The 20,363-nt window shown below is 38.1% G+C and overlaps 1 protein-coding gene and 1 pseudogene across 1 annotated transcript in view; one reads left to right on the top strand and one right to left on the bottom strand.

Annotated features, from left to right (window-relative positions):
* PIP4P2 (phosphatidylinositol-4,5-bisphosphate 4-phosphatase 2) overlaps positions 1-20,363 on the top strand; it is an 86,635-nt gene that overhangs the window by 4,522 nt on the left and 61,750 nt on the right. The window lies entirely within an intron of this gene.
* On the bottom strand, positions 8,171-19,686 carry LOC128564000 (cyclin-dependent kinase 12-like; annotated as a pseudogene).

Here is a 20,363-nt window from a genome sequence, read left to right as displayed (position 1 = left end):
TGGTCTATATATCCAAAAAGGTATTAACATTCAAATAAACTTACAGCTAACCCATAAGTGGCAATACTGTCCCTTTAGTTGCTCAAGTTGGAAACCTTGCTATCATTCATGACTACTCTCTTCCCTTAACTTCTCTTTACTATATCAGCAGATTATCAAGTCCTATCTTGTAAATAGTGCATCTCAAATCAATCCACTTACCTTTAGTTCTACTGGCACCACTCCAGGCAGAAGCCTGAATCATTTCTCACCTGTCCTGTAAGAACATGTTTTTTTCTAGTTTATGCTTTAGAATACAAAAAAAACTTATCTTTAAGTTCCAAGCCAACTTAAGAATTTCAACATTGAAGTATTTTTAAATAAAATGCTTCTCAAGGTCTACTCAATCTCATCACACTCCACATCCGAAATAATTTATTTCAGCCCTTCTACACGTCAGTGCCTTGAACTCTCATACCTTCTTTTTCCTCTGTAATGGAGTGCTTTGCAAATATTGATCTGTCATTACTCCCTGACCACCCTGTCTATATTCCCCATTTTCATCCATTCATTCCCTATTGGGAGCACCCTGTTTATTCTCTGTAATGCATTTACTTGTCTTCTGTTTCATGAACTTGAATATAATGAAGTACAGACTAGCCCCATTTTGTTCGCCTTTGAGTCCTCAATCCTTAGCACATAGAAATCATTTAATAAAAATTTTAAAGAATCAAACATGGATTGGATGCCACTTAGTGTTAATAAAAGCAGGTAAGAGAACACTTAAGGTCATTTTCCTTAAAATTATGCGATTATGGAAATATTTTTCTATATTTTATCCTCAGTATTTCTCAGACATATAACATCAAACCAGCTCTCAATAATAATCAGAAGACAATCAAATCTTGTCCCTAAGATAAGGTTTCACTCAATGGCAACCTCTGCACTAAAAGAATATCAAAAACTGAAAAATATTTTACAGAACGTTCTCTTGGCCTTTTAACTTTCTAGTCTGTCTCTTAATCTGTATTGTATTTCACTTTCTTCAAATATTTTCAAAGTTTTAAAATCTCTCATTTTTGTATTCTCTTTGCCCATTTCCAAATCCTTTCCGCTTCTTCCTTCATGATAATATGTATTTTTTTCTTTTTGTCCTTTTCCTATCTCTTAAGAAATCATCTCACATTAGGGGAGAATCCTAATGTGGTAAATCCTGATGTGGATTTGGCAAATTGGTACTCAGCACACATTCTGATTTCTTCCTAGAATTGAAAGGAATTTCAAATATGAAATATAAATATTAATACTACATTACTTATAGTCTGTTGTAGAATTGTAGATGTAAATTGTATCAATCAGAAAATTTGCCCAGGATTAGTTGAAATGAGATCTTTTTTTCTGTTTTCTCATCTGAGAAAATGATTAAGGCCTTTACGGAGGCCTGGAGTGGCACTGCAGCCGCATTCTAGCATCTGCTGCTTTAGACCTCATGTATAAGTACCAGTATCTTTGTGGTCTCCGAGCAAAGCAACAGCAATATATTCTTGAAATTAGCATATTTTGTGCAAGTCTCTGGAATCAGCCTTCCAAGTCTTCATTTCCTATTGAAGTGAGAAAATAAACTTGCTTTGAATTATTTTTAATGTAAAACTATTTTTTTCAAATGAAATATTATTCAGAAATTCAGTATATAAGACATAAAAATTAACTAATAGGATTGAAAGGAGTGAGCAGCATGGCATCCTACCTTTGGAGAGCTTCGGGCACCTTTGCAGAGCCCTTCAGAGTTCTGTTTGGATATCACTGGATAATTTAAGGCAGAAATTTATCTGGCGGCACGTAACGAATCAGAAGAGTTTTGTTCTGGTTATTTTTATATCTGATGCTGATGTCCTGGGCTCTTAACTCCAAAAACCTCCAAAAAGTTTGCAATTGGGACCAAGCAGGCAGATTTTTTACAAGTTTTCCAAATGACTAATGTGTAGCCAGGATTGGAAGTGACTGCTCTGGATGACTTTTTCCCTGTTTCTAATCACTAGCTTTTCTTTACTTTTCCTTAATGCAAGTCCCTCATCTTATTCTGGTGTTTGTGGTTTTTTTCTTCAGTGTATAATTTCTTCATTTTTCATGTTTGTTAGCCATTCATGTCTTCAGAGAAGAATCTGTTCATGTCTCTTGCTCAGTTATAGATGGGATTGTTCACTCCTTTTTTCTTGATTAGAGTTCTCTATAGATCCTAGTTACCAAGCCTTTGTCAGATTCATAACTGCAAATATCTTTTCCCATTCTAAAGGTTGTTTGCTTTAGTTGTAGTCTCCTTAGCTGTGCCAAAGCTTGTCAGCTTAATTAAGTCCCATTTGTTTATTTTTGTTGTTGCGATTGCCACTGAACCCTTCTTTGTGAAATCTTTCCCCAGACCAACATTCATAAGAGTTTTTCTCACGTTTTCATCTAAGATTTTTACCATTTCGTGTCTTAGATTAAAATCTTTTATCCATCTTGAGTCAATTTTCATATATATATTTGAAAGGTGCAGGTCCAGTTTCAGTCTTTGCATATAGTTATCTGTTTCTCCCAGCACCATTTATTGAATTTTTAATTAACCCCCAAACATTTTTAAAAGCAGGTAATTTCATATAAAAAATCTCTTGAAAACTTTGAGCATGAAAAATAATGAGATCATAGTGTAGTAGCAGTGTGGTGCCTCTTATTTTGGGCATGTTTTCTGCAATCCCTCACATCTGCCATTCTCCGTTGTCTCTTCATCACTGAAACCAAATGTCAGTTGCTGCTTCTCTGTACTTGCACGATTGTTCCTTATGGTGGAGTTAAAGTCTGTATCTGTGTTTCTACCAAAGGTAAGAAAATAAAAGCTAGGCCAAGAAGACACATTTCAAATAAAGGGGAAAACATAATTTTAATGTAAGTGAAGAATATATCTAAATATCCAAAAAAGTATGTGTGTGTAAAAAAATGCCTTTTAAGATGTGATTGTGAAAAAAACCCAAGTCAATATTTACTAATATACAGCAGGACCTCTGTAAGTTGACCACCAAAGGGACTATAACAAACCAGTCAACATGCAGAAGTGGTCAATGTAAGGAACTAGGCCCACAGTACTGATACATAACATTTGGTGCATGTTTGGTCTATGAAAATTAGGTCAACTTAAGGAAGTGGTCAATGTAGGAAGTGGTAAACTATGGAGGTTCTACTGTATTTTTGCTCTGAGGAAGAAAGTAGGTTTTCTTATGTCTCAGTGAATCTCTTGAACTACATACATGTATTTCTTGAAATACTATGGGTATTAAATAAAGATTTATAATACATAAATGTGAAGACCTTTACAAATAAAGGAGAAGGTAGGAACTCTGCTTTGATATTAAGAGCATTAAATATGTTGACTAAATGCAATAAATGAAATAATCGTTTTTCTTTTACAATATTTACATAATTTGGAGGCAGAGATACATGTTATTTCTCTTCCCATCTCTGCATCAAAATGTCAGCCATGTAATCAGAATCTCTGAGAATCAGAATTATAGTCTCATGTTTATTTTTTTTAACTTAGATCTTTAACAATTCTCCCTACTATTTCTTTCCACTGGTGTTTATTGAGTAACTGATATGGTCCAGGTATGACAAGAAACACTGTGTAAACATTGGAGAGCTAAGGAGGTACTGTTTTTTATAAAGACATTACTTGTACAAACAAATAAATGTATTACCTAATATTAGCATATAGTAAGCTTTTTTGCAAGTAAGTAAGTAGACAAGTACGGTTACATTAAGTACTATGTAGGAAACAAATAATGTACTGTAATGGAGGCTTATGGGGTAGAAGTGGGATTATGTCCAGACTGGTCAGGGGTGATCTATCTGAGCAGGTAGCTTGCAGGCAGAGATCTAAATAAAATACGAGGAGTCAGTGTTTCAGAGTAGGTGGAACAGTCCCAAGAGAGACAGCATATTCCTGGCTATTTATTGTTGGATTTGTTTGTTTGTTTGAGACAGTCTCACTCTGTCACCCTGGGTAGAGTGTCATAACATCATAGCTCACTGTGACCTCAAACTCTTGGGCTCAAAAGATCCTCTTGCTTCTGCTTCCTGAGTATCTGGCACTATGGGCAACCAACACAGCTCAGCTAGTTTTTCTATTTTTAGTAGAGACAGAATCTCATTCTTGCTCAGGCTGGTCTCGAACTCCTAAGCTCAGGAGACCAACTCGCCTCAGCCTCCCTAAGTGCTAGGACCACAGGCATGAGCCACAGTGCCCAGCCTGTTTATTGTTGTTACCTCGAACAAGAGTTAGTAATCTCCTACCTGTACCACAGATGCTATGTACCACCTCTATGCCACTTTTGCCACCAAAAGATTTAGCATGATGCACGATTTAAAGCAGATGTTGGTAGATTCCTGATCTTTGTGGATTGTGGAAAGAAAACTTAGTGACAAGTAAAAGCAGGTCATTAGCTCAGGTAGAGTCTGCTAGAGATGATCCTTCCTTGTCCATTCACGAGTATACACCCTAGTCAAGAAATGATAGAAGAAGTGGGCTTTATCTTCAGCATCCTCCCACCTCCCCTTCCATGCCCCTCTCCTGGCTTCTGACACTCTTACCTGCAAGCTATAGGTGAATAAAGCACGTGTACTGCTGTCTCTTTACCCAGAGTTTTCTCTCTATCCTAAGCAGATTCTAGATGTCACAATTGTATATGCCTATCCTAATATCCCAACCCTTCAAAAAAAAAAAAAAGGAAGAAAGAACAGAATCAAGGAGAGGAGGAAGAGAGGGAAAGGATACTCATAGAGATCCCAGTTATGTGTTGAAAAAAGTCATTTATTAAACTTATTCAAGACACAATGAATTACTGTAGTTAATAAGTGAATCTTGAGCATTTTCTAGAACCATCATATTGAAAAAAAATTTTATAGCAAATGTATCTCAGTGTGGGAAATTTGAAGAATTTTTGTAAATGAAGAATTTCACAAAAGATAAGGAAAATTATAAATTGGAGTGATAGGTTTCTGATATCCCTACTTCATGCATATGCCATTCCACCTATTCTAGAAGAAAATCAAGAATATTGATAATGAAAACTTCTGAAAGTTTTGTTTGTGTTTTTATTTCATTTATTTTTTTTTTTTTGAGACAGGGTCTCTTTCTGTCACCCAGGCTGGAGTGCAGTGGAGCATTGTAGCTCACTGCAACCTTATATCCCTGAGGCAGCAATCCTCCTGCCTTAGCCTCCAAAGTAGCTGGTACTGCAGGTGCATGTCACCATGCCCAGCTGATTTTTTTAATTTTTACTTTTTGTAGATATAGAGTCTTGATGAATATTAGAAGATAAAAATTAATTTTAAAATAAGTAAATAAATCCTAATAATTTATTTTGTGTTAAATGCACTTTGGGCCAAATGAAAATATTACTTGGATCTCACAATTGGCCTCCCCTTTCCAAATGTAGGACTTTTCCCTTTAGTCTCTTACATTTTTTTAATGTTCCCTGATAGTGAACCAGGGATCGAAATCAAAGGCACAATTGCTGCTATGAAAGCACTTAATCTAACAGGGAATGAACATGAAATAAAATGGGCAAAGGTAGTAAGACTCTAGAGGAAATGAAAAATTTGGAAATCTGTAAGTGATGAGACAGAATGAAGCAAAAGATAACACAGGATTTATAATTTAAGGAGTAGCTTGGTTTCAAATATGAAATAGGGAATTGCTGTTGAAAATCAACTCCATTATTTGTGGTGGTGCACTTTCTGACCCAACCAATCACAATGGTAAGGATAGTGCACTTGGCTACTGTTATTGTCTATGTTTATCTTCAGCATCCTTCTTCAGCATCCTTCAGTAGGAATTCATGTAACTCATTTAATTTTGTAAAACAAACAAACAAACAGATTTTAACTATGGCATACTACCATAATAGGGAAAAGAAAAAATTCTGTCATTGTGATGTTCCTATCAGGGTTTAGAAGGTTTAAAACAAGTACTAAGATACTTTCTTTCCATCTCAAATTTTGATTGTACTTAAATGAGGTAAGTTGCTTGTTTTGAGTAACATAAGTATAATTAAGAATGGAAAGCACCGGGATTGAAAAAGCAAAAGCACATCAAAGATTTCTAACACTTTATTCTGTTAGTTTTTTAAAGAAAACTTGAATTATTTTATAAATGCAAGCTATACATTATCAAATTTTAAAAAATAGTAAAAATATTACATTCATCATTTTTAATAACATTAAAGTTTCTATTATAAATAGTTAATGCTGCTCTTACATATTTCTTCAATTTCACTCTTATTTTTGTGTAATAGCTACTGTAATTTTTTAACATTTGTTATCATAAAATACTACATAAAAGTATTTAACAATACACTATTTATTTAAATATGTATTTTTATTTATAAATTTATTTTTGAGACACAGTCTCAAGCTGTCACCTGGGTAAAGTGCTGTGGTGTCATCATAGCTCACAGCAACCTCCAACTCTTGGGTTCAAGCAATCCTCTCTTTTTCTGTTTTTAGTAGAGGCTTGGTCTTGCTTTTTGCTCAGGGTGGTCTTGAACTCATGAGCTCAGGCAATCCACTGGCCTCGGTCTCCCATTGTGCTAGGATTACAGGCATGAGCTACCATGCCCAGCCTAAATATGTATTTTTTAAATAACATTATTTGTTAAATATAGTATACATGAGTGTTATAGTATACATAAGACTTTCCCCAACTTTAGTTCCCAGATGTAACCACTGTTAATAAATCCACTTCATATTAATAATATAATAGAAATAGCAACTTGATCCTTATAGGTTTCATTAATTTCCTTGGTCTGCAATAAAAAAGTGACAAAAACTGGGTAAAAAAACAATGGAAATGCATTGTCATATGGTTCTGAAGGTCAAAGTCCAAAGCCAAGGTGGTGGGGTTGGGGGGACCATACTCTCTCTGAAAACACCAGGGTTCTGAGATTGATTAATCCCTTTCTTCTGCTTATTTTAGGTTTTATTTCTTTTGTTTCTAGTTTCTTAAGGTAGAAGCTATGGCTATTGACTTAAAAATTTCCTTTTCTGAGGATTGCTTCAGTAGAACACAAATTTTGATGTGTTTTCATTTTTTTAAATCCAAAGTACTTTCTAATTTCTCTTTTGATTGATGTTTTGAATGTGGCATTTTTAGAAAACTTTCTATTTATTTTTGGACTCAGATATAGAAATAACAAAAAATACATACAGAATCTTGCATATTCTTCAGCCAGCTTTATAGTGTATTATCAAAACAAATTTCCATTGATACAGTATCATTAACTATAGACTTTATTTGGATTTCACCAGTGTTATAAGCATTCCTTTTGTGTGTTTTATGATTTTTCCAAAATGTATAAATTTGTGCAATTATTACCAAAATCTGGGCACAGAATTGTTCCCTCATCTTAAAGTACTGTCTATTTATGTTCATAACGCCATCTGAACCTCAACCCCTTCCAGCCTTTTTTTTTTTTTTTTATACAGAATCTCTTCTCACCCAGGCTAGAGACCTGTGGCTTCAGCCTAGCTCACAGCAACCTCAACCTCCTGAGTTCAGGGGATCCTCCTGCCACAGCCTCCCCAGTAGCTGGGACTACAGGCACCTGCCAGGATGCCTGACTAATTTTTCTATTTTTAGTAGCGGCAGGGGCTCACTCTTACTCAGGCTAGGCTCCTACTCCTGAGCTCAGGTAATCCTCTTCCCTTGGCCATCAGGAGTGCTAAGACTACACATGGGAGCCATGGCCCCCAGCCTTTTCATTCTTACACATATTTTCTTTTGACTCTGTGTCATTGTTTTAGCTCATTTCAATGCTCTTTGATACAGTTTGGGTGTTTTCTTAGAAATGGTCTTAGGTAATGTATTGCTTTATTAGATTAAATTTTGTGTACTTTTTGCTTTGTTGATAATGTAAGGGGATGTTTTTCTATTATACTTCTAGCTCATTATTGCTGGTCCACACAAAATCACCTATCTTTGTAGACCCTTTCTTTTGGGTTTCTATCTCTTCAAATCTTATTTCTTTCTTTCTAATTCTTCTCTCATCTCCTTGTCAGGGGAAAATATATATATTTTTTCCTTTATTCATGAAAAGTTGTTGTGTTTGTTTTCCATTTCTTCTTCTGTTTTCCCACTTCCTAATACCAGAGCCAAAAAGCTTCACCCATCATTAGTAGACTCATCAGTGTAACTTTCCAAAGACTGGTTTCTATCTGACAGAAATTCTGCCTTCCTAAAAGAGAAAAAAAAAAATTTAATATAGCTTTGTCTAGAAAGTTATATCAGATTTTTTTTTTTTTTTGAGACAGAGTGTCACTTTGTTACCTTGGGTAGATTGCCATCACATCACAGCTCACAGCAACCTCCAACTCCTAGGCTCAAATGATTCTCTTGCCTCAGCCTCCCAAGTAGCTGGGACTACAGGCGCTGTATCAAATGTGAATGGATTAATTATATGTAGTATATGCATACCATGGAGTACCACTTAGCTATAAAAAATGGGCTATCTGATATCTTTTTGGAGAAGCTGGAGGGAACTGGAAACTATTCTAAAAGAAACATCACAAGAATGGAGAACACTTGTACTCAATGCCAAATTGGAACATTTGGTATTGTTGGACTAGATCAACACTAAAGTGCACATATGGAAGTCAATGTCAGTGAAAATCAAGCTGGGGGGAGTGGGAAGGAAGTGATGGGTAAATTCATACCTATTGTGTGCAGTACACACTATCTGGATGAAAGGCACACTTATGTGTATAACTTTTACTCAATCTGTACAGATACAAACGTAAACGAAACATACAGATACCCCCTAACATTCTGAAATTTAAAATAAAATTTAAAAAGTTTATAAAAATCATTTGAGCAGAGACTTTAAAGGAAAATATGAAACATCATTAAAGCCACCAAGTCAAAAAGCTGTTACAAGGCAGCAATAAGTGAAATTTTAAAGTTTACTCTAATAATTGTTACTGTAGTGCATGAAATTCTTAGAACAGATTTATTGTCTTCCTTTTTAAACTTGTATTATGCTAATGTTCCATATGGGGAGAGTGGAATACATGAAGCGAAGCAAATAACAGGTAAAAATCCTTTGGAAGAAGAGAACTAAGAAAGGGGAAGGCAGCTAAGATAATGACCAGATGCAAATAATCTTAAAAGCAGGGAGAATGGAAGTGGTAATGTAGAGTTGAGGTGGATGGCCAAAATGAACAGGCTTATTTTCAGATTCAAGAGCAAATCATCCTAATAGAATTGAACAAGATAGATTTTGGTAGACTTATCACTAAAAATAATGAGATTGAAGGCTTGTAGGGCTGGGTGCAATGGCTCACACCTGTAATCCTACCCCTTTGTGAGGTCCAGGAAGGTGGATTGTCTGAGTTTAGGAGCTTGAGACCCACTTGAACAACAGCAAGACTAACTAGTAAAAATAGAAAAACTAACCAGGTGTCTTGGTGGGCATCTATAATCCCAGCTACTTGGGAAGCTGAGGCAAGAGGATCACTTGAACCCAGGATATTGAGGTTGTTGTGAGCTCTGACTCTATGGCACTCTACCAGGGGTAAGAAAGTGAGACTCTGTCTCAAAAACACAGCCACTGCCATCTGTATATGGCTTCATACTTCTCCACATAAACATAACCAATCTCTATGTAAAAGAAGTAGTTGCAGTTAAAAACAAGTATTTGGGACCAGATATCTTGGGTCAGGGTTCCAGTTCTAACATTTAAGCCCAGTAATATGATGGGTGACTTTCAGTGTCCACCTCAGTATAATGTCTAGAGGTACCTGCTTAAAGGGTTGCTTTCAGGATAAACTGAGATGATTCACAGAAGTACTAACCTATCATTTAACAGATGTTTAGCTACTGTTATCAAAGGTAATCTAATTTATTGTCAGAAACTTTGTCTCTTGAAATAGAAATGAAGTTTAATAATCCCTAGCTTCCCTAATTGGCTCAGCTTAGCATCACTACCATTTCTAACCTGGGCAATAAATCGATGAAAAAGATCCTGTCCACCAGGGCCATGGTGAGGATATCACCTGGCTTTGCTTCTCAACACTGACCTTATAAACCTGTGTTCTCCACGCTTCAGACTTCTCCCATACATTCTGGGTAGGTGTCCACCCCAGCCACTCCAGCTCTTGAACCTTCTGATATTTGTTGCTGACACTGCAGCCCCTCTTTGAATTTAAGCCTACTTCACTGATACCCAACAACCTGTAGAGCCACACTAGCCCTTTTACCACAGACAGCACATTCATAGCTGGGTTAGATGCCCTTGGACACTGATTGGACCTGGAACAAGCTAGTTTTCCCCTTACCTTTTGGACGGTCCTAACCAACACTGCAGTAGCCCACCCTAGGCTTATATCAACTCTCTTGCTTAGTTTGGGTACCCCACCTTTCCCTCTCAAAATAATTAGTATTTCCTAGGATGCATCAAAACCAAGCCAGTCTGAGTGGTGCAATAGAAAGAATGGAGATGTTTCATTAGATAAGAAATCAAACATTAGATGCCTAAGTCAAATATTATCTGTCATCCTACTTATTTTGCACAGATTTCTGTGAAGTGAGAAACTACATGCAAATCATGTTTTAAACTATAAATTGTGTGTATATATTATAAACATTTTAAAATATGACTTCTGGCTTTCCCTTCCTCTGTCTTCTAGTCACATTTCCCTGATAAGATGACCTTATTGTGGGTGGCTCCTGTGGCTCAGTGAGTAGGGTGCCAGCCCCATATACCAAGGGTGGCAGGTTTGAACCTGGCCCCTGCCAAACTGAAACACCAAAATAAAAAAAATAAAAAAAAGATGACCTTGGAGGTCCAGGGGGCTCAGGGGGCCTCTTCTCTGCTGCCTCCTCCTGTGGCATTGTGGGAGTTCTTCCGGGCCCCTGTGGCCCACTGTTCTTATCACTATTGTTTTCCTCCAGGCTGCCTGCTGGCTCTTGTGTTTTCATCAGCTGACTCAAGAGAACTGCCAACATATTCTGCACATCAGCTGGTGGGCTAGAAGCTTCAGGGGTTGTCTGTTCTGCTGAAGGCAGGGCCACTGGGGTAGGGGGTGCTTCTTTTAAAGTCTCCTCGGGGGCTACGGGCTCTGAGTCCTGCTGCTGGGAAGCAGCTTCCATCAGGGCACTAATGGATTGGTTCAGGGCTTGCAGCTGCTGCTGCATCTCTGGGTTGGAGTGGATATTAAGCAGCTGTGCCATTTGAGGGATGCTTAAGTCAGTTTGGCTCTGTAGCAGGTTCAATAACACTGCCAATTCACTTTGATTCAGCTGTTGTGTAATGTCACCAAGGCCTATTGCGTCCGCAGCCCCAGGCTTCACCTTGCTGGGAGCAGGTTGAGGTGGTGCTGGGCTGCTGTTCTTCACAGGCTCAGCACTTATCCCTGAGGTAGTTTCTTTCTGAGAGGCTTTGGATGGAGGTGGCTCTTCCACCACAACACCACTTTGTCGCTGATGTCTTCGTTTCTTACTCCATAATTCATGGCAATTTTGCCAGTGAGGGAGATCTGGGGGAGCCATTTTGCTGAGGTTGACATCTTTAAGGAAGTCACTCTGTAGGGTCTGTTCAGCTGTGCAACATTACTAGGATCCAGGGTCAGCATGTGGTCCAGTAAATCAAGTGCTGCTGAAGGAATGAAAGAAAATTCTTCTCGTAGACACCTTCTATATTGCTTCTTCAGCTTCATGGTGTTGAAGTAGGGCAGCTTTATAACATCAGGCCACACAGCTGGACAAGGGCTACCAAAGTTGGCTGATCAGTTCTAGCTGAGCCAGTTCCAGATTAGCTTGAAAAATAGGCTTCTTCGTGAACAGTTCCCCAAGGATGCATCCGCAACTCCAAACGTCTATGGCTGGTGTATAACGCTCTTCCCCCAGCAGTAGTTCCGAAGGTCGGTACCATAGAGTAAAGACTTTGTTTGTATAAGGATGACTCTCTTCAGAGTTATAGAGCCGAGCAAGTCCAAAATCTGCTAGTTTGATTTGCCCACTGTTGTTCAGCAAAATGTTAGAACACTTAATATCCCGATGCAGGAAATTCTTTTTGTGACAATAATCCAATCCTTCCATTAGCTGTTTCATGAACAACTTGATATGGTCCTCAGAAAAGTGCACCAAACCAGATTCGAGCAGTCCCATTAAGTCATGGTCCATATACTCAAACACAAGGTAAAAAGCACCTTTGTTTTTCTTGAAATCCAGTGCATCTTGTTTATCTGTGACAATTTCCTTCATGTTAACAACGCTTTGATGGATTAACTAATGAAGAATTTTGATCTCACGAATGGCTGTGATTGGGAAGCCCTCTTTCTCATTGTCTAGTCTCACCCCGGACCTCCACCGCCGCCACCTCCACCCCTCTGGTTGAAGGCGACCTTTCCAGCGGCCCCCAGGAGTTGAACCTAGCCGTGACAGCCACCTTGCTGCAACTTTTATCCCAGCCTGAAGTAGAGCCTCCTGGCCACCTGCCACATGAGCACCAGGCCTTGAGGCCAATGGTGTACTCCACCCGACCCCATCCAAACAGGACTTACGGAAACACTGATGGGCCTGAAACAGGGTTCAGTGCCACTGACACTGATGAATGCAGTTCTGGTCCAGCCTTGACAGAATCCTTGGTCCAGACCCTAGTGAAGAACAGGACCTTCTCAGGCTCTGTGAGCCACCTTGGGGAGTCCAGCAGTTACCAGGGCACAGGGTCAGTGCAGTTTCCAGGGAACCAGGACCTCCATTTTGCCAGGGTCCCCCTAGCATTACACTAGGTGGTTGGGCAACCATTCCTGAAAGCTGAGGGAAGCAGCAACTCTGTGGTACATGCAGAGACCAAATTGCAAAACTATGGGGAGCTGGGGCCAGGAACCACTGGGGCCAGCAGCTCAGGAGCAGGCCTTCATTGGGGGGCCCCAGGTCAGTCTTCTGCTTATGGAAAACTCTATCAAGGGCCTACAAAAGCCCCACCAGGAGGGGGAAGAGGGAGAGGAGTTCCTTACTAACCCAGAGACTTCAGTGTCCTGAAAGAGTCCTTCCCTATCCATCCTTCCATCCAGTCCTCTGAACTTTTAATGAAGTCACTTGCCAGAGCGAGGTAATCATCTGCACTTGGCTGCAAAGCTGTCCGTTATATTCCTTGCTCACTTACTACTAGCAGGCAACTTAGAAAATAATGATGTTGGCACCAGTTCTCCATGGATGGGCTAAAGCCAGAACATTTACTTCAGCTCTACCTAATAGAAATAAGTAGAGAATATGGAGGTCATTAAATTGAAAAGTAAATGTTTTGTTAGCTCATTGCCTGAACTTCTTGAGCAGAAGAGAGAAAACAGTTTCAGTTTTGAGATGGCTCAGGAGAGGCTCTTTGTTTTGTAAAGTTTTGTGGGGGGTTCTGTGTGTTTTCTTTCTTTTGAATTTTAATTTAGGTGGGGGTTCTCTTTTAAAGAGAATAGTGTTCACAGAATTCGAAGGGCTCTTAGGCTTTTGCTATAAGGGAAACAGAGCGGCCTGGCTGATTTAAATAAACGTTTCCTTCCTCTCCACCATCTCACGTTTTGCTCTTCCGTGAACACAGTTTTTCCCCATTGAGCATCTTGAACATACCTTTTTTCCAAATAAATTACTCATCCATAAAGTTTGCACCACTTTGACAAAAAATATGCCCATGAAGCAGATTGTAGAAAGTGGCATTCTTGGGCTAGTAGGTAGGCTTTGTCCAATCTCTTCCATTTTTTCTCCTTCCCTCCCTCTGCCCTCTCCTTCCCTCTCTCTGCTCTCCCTCTTCTCCTCTCCACCCCTCTCCCTCTCCATTTCTGTCCCCATCCTACACGCCCTTGAGGCATTTGTTTGGAAAAAAAAAAAAATTGAGATGCCCAAGAAATTGGGGTAATTTTTTTTTTTTTTTAATAAAGGAAAGGAAATTCAAACTCCTACATTGTTCTCTGTAACTCTTCAATTCTAAAATGTTTTGGTTTTTTTAGAACCATTTTCTGATGGGGAAGTTGACTTCTAAATAGGAAAGCCTAGAATATCTATGGTTAGAGATAATGCCTCCATACCTAGAGGGCTAATAGGAGCATTTAGCATATTGTTTACACATATATTTTTATGTCAAAAAGCCTTTCAAACAAAGCATTGTGATATTGTCAAAGAGAAAAAAAAATACATCCTGAAAATACATGGAAATGTAACCTAGTTTAAGGTGGGTATTTTTCTGATGATAACAATACCTGATACCTTTAAAAAAAAAAAAAAGCGAAAACTTTAAAAAGCATACTGTAAGAAAGAACATATCAACATATACACATCCCAGCACGTATATCCTGCCAATTCTTTTAGGGATTTTCCTGCAAAGAAATTGGTTTTGGTTTTGGTAAAAGGGGTTAAATTTGTGGCTTCCTGGCAGGAACATTACCTTGTCATAAACAGGAAATGGAAAAAGGAAAGGCCAATGGATGGGATAACTTGGGATGCTTCTCATTGTGGCTTCCACTTCTGAGAACCAGCATATACGGTGTTTAAAAAACAGGTACATGTCATATAATTTATTTACACAGACTTAGACCTTTGTGAAAGGTTAGCCCCCTTTTCAAAGAAAAATCAAACGTGCTTCAGCATTGTGGAGTACAGTTTTCAAACTCGTTTCAATTTCAATGCCAAGTTCTTATATGAAAAAAATAAAATCTTAAAAGAGAAACATGCGTTAATAAAAAAAAAATTAAAGAAATGAAAGAAGAACCCTCTCCAGATACTTACTTGAAGATTATTTTCCCCTGTTACTGAAATAGGCAGATATTGGTGTGTGTATTTCTTTATTCTCTGTTTTTTGGTTTGACCTCGCCCTCAGGGCCGAACATTGAGAGAAAGAGAAACTTCTAGCCATTTTGGCATTGATGGCTTTTTATATCAGCATGTCCAATTATATTTACTTGACTCACTGACATGCTATTTATAAATTGTATTAAAGTTCATCTGAACCTTCTGTTTATTGACTTCTTAGTCCTCAGACATGGGCCTTAGTATTTTAGAATATTTGAATTTGAGGTATTGGGCACTACTCCCCTGTTTCTGATTAAAGAGCCTGAGCCTGGGATACTTTTAGAAGTATCTGTTCAGTGAAAAAATTTGGTTTCCCATCAAATATGAATAAAATTTTCTATATATTTTCATTGTAAAAAAAAAAAAAAAGATGACCTTATTGTATACTTCTCTCTCACTTTCTTTTTCCTTTCTCTTCTTTCTTATCTTCTTCTCCCATCCTCCCTCCCCCATGTCCCTTACGTTTTTCTTTTCTCATGCTCCTGTTTCTCTGTGGAGGGGCAGCTCCTCTCTGAGTCCAGCTTTCATTCTAGCTCCTATCCTCTCCCTGAGTGAGACAGCACAAGACAAGGCTTAGGGCACAGTTGGTATCTTTATAAAATGGAATAACTGCAAATCTGAAAAGAATGAAACTGATATTTTTATATGTTGATATGGAAATAAATGTTTGATAATCCAAAATAGATAATTAGGTGAAAACAAGATACAAATAAATGTATACAGAATTATCCAATTTGTGTAAATAAAATGCATTACATTTGCTTTGGGAAAGGCTACAGTAAGCAAACTACCTCTTTTCAGAGCCTTTTAAGAGACTTAACATATTTTGACCCAACTATACCACAATTAGTAATAGAAATTTTATACTGAAAAACTAAATTTTTTATAATTATTAAAGCATACTTATTAAAACATTTTAATAGCCAAAAATGTAAAATAATACTAGTGTCCAACATTAAGAGTATCTATGAAAAGATATAAAGTATAGTTATTTAAAATTAGATATTCAAATATATTTAGTGGCATGAGAAATACAGCAAATTTTTAAGTATAAAAACAGGTTACAAGGACCAGGCACAGTGGCTCATGCCTGTAATCTTAGCACTCTGGGACGCCAAGGCAGGGGGATTGCCTGAGCTCACAGGTTTAAGATCAGCCTGACGCAAAGTGAGACCCCCATCTCTGAAAATTGTGGGCATTGTGGTGGGTGCCTGGTGTCCCAGCTACTCAGGAGGCTGAGGCAAGTAAATTGCGTGAGCTTAAGAGTTTGAAGTTGCTGTGAGCTGTGACGCCACACCACTCTACCAAGGGCAATAAAGTGAGATTTGGTCTCAAAAACAAAACAAAACAAGAACAGGTCACAAAATAAATTTTACAGAAGGATCTTAATTTTGCTTTGATGCAAAATACATTTGCATAGATAAATGAAACAAATACAAAAGTGTTCAGAGCAAGTATCATTGAGTAATGAGACCAAGGTTTTCTGCTGTCTTCTCTGTCCTTTACCCATTTTCCATATGTTAAAGGACGCAACACATTCTTTTGTAATAATAAAATGGGAAGTGTTATTAAAATAACATAAATATGTCTCCCAAGATTGATGGGTTTAGTTGAGCTTAGTTCTTTAAAACAGGAAATTTCACCTTTTCCATTTTTGCCTTGTTGTTTTTTAGGTCCTAAAATAAATATGAAATTTTCTTTTTTTTTTTTGGCCAGGGCTGGGTTTGAACCCACCACCTCCGGCATATGGGACTGGCGCCCTACTCCTTGAGCCACAGGCGCCACCCATTATGAAATTTTCTTAACACTATCTTTCTGTCCGTCTGTCATTTATTTTTAGTCTCCTCAGCTGAGCTTTATAAACAAGTTTGTTTTCACTTGTTTACTTAATAGATCTATGGAACTAAAAGGCTGCTGCCAGGCTTGCACTGGTGAGTCCATATGTTCATAGAGTGGATATAACTTTCCATTATTATGAGTCCTTACCTCTACAAGAGTAAACTTCTTCACACTGGATTTTGCTTAAAAGTAGGACCATTTCTAAGAGCTTTTGAGTAAAGATGCATTAAAATGTACATTTAATGTAGAAATTCTCAGTAAATTTGCAAAAGGCTATCAGGCAACTACCTGCATCCAAAGCTCCTTTTTCAGATAGGTAATACACATGTGTTTGTTTATTATTTATTTATTCAAATTAATGTGTAAGTTAAATTCAGCCTGATAAATCCTTAAAGTCATCTAGATCAGTGTAAGTAAAAAAAAAAAAAACAGGAAGAGAAGATACTTGTCACTCAAAACAGTAATCTTTTCTTCTTCCTAAAAGAGGTAAGATTAGTACTCAAAATATTTGCTACCAGTAACAATAATTACAGTGGAATCTGTGCCCACAAATCATTTTCCCCCAGTTATTCTTTAATTCCATTGCTTACTCATTGCTTTTCCTAAGGTATGATTATACAAGAATTAGATGCTCCCTTAACTGTGTTTTCATTAGGATGTTTTCTTCATAATATCCATTAGTGTAGAAATGTTTTAATTTTTATAAGTATTTGTTGTTTGTCACACTGAACTGTAAAGTCATCAAGATTAGACTCATGCTTTACTCATTTTTGTAACACCATATAGGATAGTGCTTGATACAAAGTAAGCAATCAATAAGTGATGTTTATGATTGAAGAAAAGTTCAGATGTTAAGAATAGCTGGTAGAAGGAAACACCGTAGTGGTCAAACTCGCAACTCTCTGATGTGTTACTTTTAAATTTTATATTATCTTAGTGACTGATCCTGTGCAGCCTTTTGCATTGATTTATGTTTCCAATCCTCTGGTTAAATAAAAAATAGGAGAAAGAATGATAGAAATATTTTCTTCGAGCTTATATATTTTATTTTAATCAATGTTCCCTGAAAGAAAATGTATTTTATTCTCTTTAGGAGATGTTTTTAATTTTAAGAAACTTTTGTTATAAGTCACATGTAAGTAAAGATCTTTCTTGTCTCAGCCCAACCATCAAGGGGTTATTTTTTGTAAAATAAAGAGTCTTGCTTTTGTTTTTCTGTATTTTACTTTCTTCTAGGATTTTTAGCATTACATTAACCAATTCATATTAATTAATAAAAAATTAAGAAGTCAAGAGTTGAGATTTTTGTCTGAAGAGGTTCATGTACTGAGTGGTCCATGACTAGACAAAATTTAAGAGTCAGGAAAAAGACCAGAGAGAGGGCTTACCCTTGTGTTATGGAGTGAAGAAATCCTTCTGTGCTAGGATTTCACATACCTAGAACTTTCATATATGTGAAAATTTTCACATACTAATCCCCAGAACCTGTTGCTCAGTTTCAGAGAACAATTTGAAAATATATATCCCAAAGATTTGTATGACCTTTAATTCTGTCTTTTGATTAAAAAAAATTAAGGTGTTCAAAGACTGATTGAAGGATCCTTAATTTCTGTCTTTCATACTCTATCAGGGGTGTCCAACCTGCAGCCGAGGCTTTTGCTTATCTTTCAGATATCACAAAATTATGAATGGGCTGTTTCTTTTCTTTTTCTTTTGGGCTTATCATCTTTTGTTAGCATTTGTGTATTTCACATGTGGCCCAAGACAACTCTTCTTCTTCCAAGATGGTGCACAGAAGCCATAAGGTTGGCCACTCTCATGGGCCTACCAACTCCATCCACAAATCATATTAGACCTACCCTCACAATATATCCAGAGTCTGATCCTTATTTCCACCTCTATTCTTTTCTTACCTTAACCTAATATTACCACAGTAGCCATTGTCATCTTTTTTTTTTTTGTAGAGACAGAGTGTCACTTTATGGCCCTTGGTAGTGTGCCATGGCATCATACGGCTCACAGCAACCTCCAACTCCTGGGCTTAAGCGATTCTCTTGCCTCAGCCTCCGGAGTAGTTGGGACTACAGGCGCCCACCACAACGCCTGGCTATTTTTTGGTTGCAGTTCAGCCGGGGCCGAATTTGAACCCGCCACCCTCAGTATATGGGGCCGGCGCCCTACCGACTGAGCCACAGGTGCCACCCAGCCATTGTCATCTTTTTAAAACCCATGTCATCTCACTGCAGTTCTCAAAAGCTTCCAAGAGCTCCATAGTTTTCCCATCTTAGAGGAAAAGCCAAACTAGTCCCATGTGATCTGTCCCACCCAGGTGCATGCCAAGTATCTCTGTTCTCATCTCTTACACCCCACTCAGCCTTCCTGTAGCAGAAGCACACATAGACAAAAAGATTCTCAGGCACTAGCTGGAAGAGACGGGGGAGGCTCAGAAGATAAGCATCTTAACAACCAAGTCCCCAAATTAATTTCTGGCCTTTCTTTATATTTGGGCTCGTGTGCACATGAAAACTTGCCAAGCAGAGAAGATTAAGCCTGAACATGCCCTCAGTGCATGGCTGCCTGTCCTCAAAGACAAGAGGAGGTCAAGGAAGTTACAAGATCACCACACAGTTACAACATACATCTTTTGAAGGGCGTATAGATAATAGGAACATCTGTTGTAGTGGGGGTTGTAATCAGTAGCTTTGTGCTTAACAGATTATCACAGACTGCCGGGACAGTGCCCCAACCCATTACCCAATCTGTGTAAAGTTACTGGGGCAAAATTCACTTCTGCTTTTCTCCCCTGCCTCATTCCCATCTCCCTGACTCAGGCTATACATACTTCCTTGCTGTTCCTGCATATACCAAGCATTCTTCCTCTTCAAGGCTTTGTCATTCCCTATCCACATTTCCACTCCAGTCAGTGCAGCTGAAATTCCTCCCTCCAAGTAAGAAAGCAATGTACTTCCTCCACCCGTTCTCCTACTTCCCTCGATAACATTCATCTTCATCTGATATATTATATATCCATGCTAAACTGAGTGTCGTCCATCTTCTTTTATAATAAGGTCAGGGATATTCTATCTCTTTAGGACAGTGCCCAGCACATAGAAAGTAGTTAATAAACATTCACTGAATGAATGACTAGTAAAATCCTGCAAAAATTCTCAAACATTGAAACATAGAGGACCAGTTAAATACACTAGGGTGATGCGCTTATGGGTCAGAGAGTCAAACAAAATGAAATCAGAAACAGAAAATAAAACCAGAATGTGATTCCATATCTCACAGCCCTAGGTCCATCTCGATGTTCCGTGATCCTTGGTTCTCAGTGTCATTAATGAGTGCTGGTAGTGAGTGGAGCCCATGAGGGAGTGACCACAAACACAAAGCAATTTCACACATGCAGCATTTATTGCAAAATAAAAGTGCCTCTCAGAGTTTCAGAGGGAGAAATAGATCATCCTTGAAGTGGAGAAGACCCTGACATTCTAGTACACACAGTTTTTTGTATGCTTACTAGTTTGTCCTGCTTCTCTCCCATGTGGGATTGATTGCTGGTTTGGGCTTTGGGTGAGTGACCGATTGTGGTTAGATAATAGTTTCCTTTCAGGGCATGTGTCCTCCCAGAATCCTTCATGAAAAATTCACTGGGGGTCAAAAGCATAATGTTTATTACACG

This window comes from Nycticebus coucang, chromosome 13 (genome assembly GCF_027406575.1).
Source record: "Nycticebus coucang isolate mNycCou1 chromosome 13, mNycCou1.pri, whole genome shotgun sequence".
NCBI classification, from domain to species: domain Eukaryota; kingdom Metazoa; phylum Chordata; class Mammalia; order Primates; family Lorisidae; genus Nycticebus; species Nycticebus coucang.
Note: the sequence above shows the minus strand (reverse complement) of the source record. Positions and strands in the feature narration are given on the sequence as shown.